Consider the following 2,433-nt stretch of genomic DNA (forward strand, 5'->3'; position numbering starts at 1 on the left):
AACGAAATTTTCATTTGTTCTTCTCAAAAACGAAAAACAAACAAATCAACAAAACATTCCCTACTATTAGTCGACATTTCGAGCAGAAACTACGAACGTCGAAAGATTTAAAAAATGAAATATGTAGGTGTGCGTGCGTGCGTACTTACTTGAAACTTTTTTCTTGTTTCATCGTCGCACTGGAACAAATTAAATTTTAATGCAATGTAAACGCGACCACACTTTCGACGAAAACATCTCTATGAATCGAACGACGTCGGAAAAAGAATAAATCGAGAAGAGAACAAATCATGAAACAACACACACCCACCCCGCCCGGCCCGGCCAGAGTGGTGGGAATTTCGATGAATGAACAGACAAAGAAACCAACTCTGTTATCAGTTCTAAGAAAGAAAGCAGGTAGCGGCGGCGGCGAACCTTCGACCGTACTACGGTCAGTTCATGAATTAACCCCGTCCGTTCGGAGTTTATTCATCTCCGGTCCGTGTCGGCGTTTACTTCAAGTGGGTGCTATTTCCATCTAAGCAAGCAAGTGAGTAAGTAAGTTCTCAAATTTTAAATTACGTTAATCGCAAGTGACTCGTTGAGATCGTCAAACGAACAATTTAATTTAACGCCTCATACGAGTTTTTTTTTTTCGTCATTTTGTCGCAAAAAAAAAACTAAAAAACGACTCGCAAAAAAAAATTTTTTTTTTTTCTTCTTTTAAATCTTGTACATTTTCTGACATGTGTACCATCGAAAAATGTCACATCCAAACGATCGAACAATCACAAAAAATCGTCAACGTACCATCTTGGAAAATTTTACCAGGCAACGACCATACCACGTTGAAAACTACCGGTTCTCGTCCGATCACCGAAGTCAAGCAACGTCGGGCGCGGTCAGTACTTGGATGGGTGACCGCTTGGGAACACCGCGTGCCGTTGTCTCTACTCTTTTCTTTTTTTATTAACATTTCTGATGTCAAACTTTTTTTAAATATATTTTTCACTATTTATATTTTCTCTCAGGAACTTATATAGTATGAAGACGAAAATTTTTAATTCGTTCGAGTTGAATTTGTGGTTCTGAAAAGAACCGATTTTTTTTCTTTTTTTTCCAACCAACTTCCAAGCTGCTCGAGGAGGATTTATTTTGAACTGGTGTATTTGGTGACGGCCTTGGTTCCTTCAGAAACGGCGTGCTTCGCCAATTCACCGGGCAAAAGAAGACGCACCGCCGTCTGGATCTCCCTGCTGGTTATGGTCGAACGTTTGTTGTAATGAGCGAGGCGACTGGCTTCAGCAGCTATACGTTCGAAGATGTCGTTCACGAAACTGTTCATGATAGACATAGCCTTGCTGGAGATACCGGTATCGGGATGGACCTGCTTCAACACCTTGTAAATGTAGATGGCGTAACTCTCCTTCCTCCTGCGCTTCTTTTTCTTGTCGCTCTTCGAGATGTTCTTTTGAGCTTTTCCGGCCTTCTTGGCCGCCTTACCGCTGGTCTTGGGTGGCATTCTCTTCTAGTCGTCGAGTTAAAAAAACGTTTAAAAACAGAAAACGAGACAGACACGACGTGCACGTTACGACGAGTATACTCGATCTAAAACGCCGCACACCTAAAATCCCTCTATTTATAACGAGCGAGCGACAAACAGGCGCTCCGCCTTAGTTCGTCGTTCGACCATTGCCCTAACGAGATGGCGCTGTACCGACCATATAAATTTCTAGCCTTCGCCGCGTTCGGCATTTATTTCAAGCCGTACGTTTGTCAGTGCGCTTCGTGTCAGTCGCAGTAGGTGTTTTGCTGTTTATATCGTATAACAACATGTCCGGAAGAGGAAAAGGAGGTAAAGTGAAGGGAAAGGCGAAGTCTCGTTCCAGTCGTGCCGGACTTCAGTTTCCCGTCGGCAGAATTCATCGTCTTCTGCGTAAAGGAAACTACGCCGAAAGAGTGGGTGCAGGTGCTCCCGTTTATTTGGCGGCCGTAATGGAATATCTAGCCGCCGAAGTTCTCGAATTGGCAGGAAACGCCGCCAGAGATAACAAGAAAACCCGTATCATTCCGAGACATCTTCAATTGGCTATAAGGAACGACGAGGAGTTAAACAAGCTCCTTTCCGGCGTTACCATCGCCCAAGGCGGTGTCTTGCCCAACATCCAGGCGGTGTTGTTGCCCAAGAAGACCGAAAAGAAGCCTTAAATTTAATTCTTCGCCGCCGTCATCTCGAACGAAAAACAAAAACTTTTATAAAAACCATCTTCACATCGGCCCTTCTCAGGGCCAAAAATTCAACTCGAACGAATTGATTTTTTCGCCAAAATACAACAACCTATGAGAATCATGTTAAAAAGTCTTTTAGATATTTTAAAGTTAAACCGATCAATTAATTCATTATACGAGCGTAGACTGAACGGAAGATTTTCGATTACATTCAACCAAGAA

General features: G+C 42.8%; 1 non-coding gene across 1 annotated transcript; it reads left to right on the top strand.

Annotated features, from left to right (window-relative positions):
* Window positions 1-812: 812 nt before the first annotated feature.
* LOC148165452 (5S ribosomal RNA) lies at window positions 813-932 on the top strand. Its single transcript, XR_015771461.1, has one exon. It is a non-coding gene; the product is annotated as a 5S ribosomal RNA (ribosomal RNA).
* The last annotated feature ends 1,501 nt before the right edge of the window (window positions 933-2,433 follow it).

The sequence above is a fragment of the Gnatocerus cornutus genome, unplaced genomic scaffold (assembly GCF_029298725.1).
Source record: "Gnatocerus cornutus isolate USDA-ARS CGAHR unplaced genomic scaffold, icGnaCorn1.1 ctg00000314.1, whole genome shotgun sequence".
Classification (NCBI taxonomy): Eukaryota; Metazoa; Arthropoda; class Insecta; order Coleoptera; family Tenebrionidae; genus Gnatocerus; species Gnatocerus cornutus.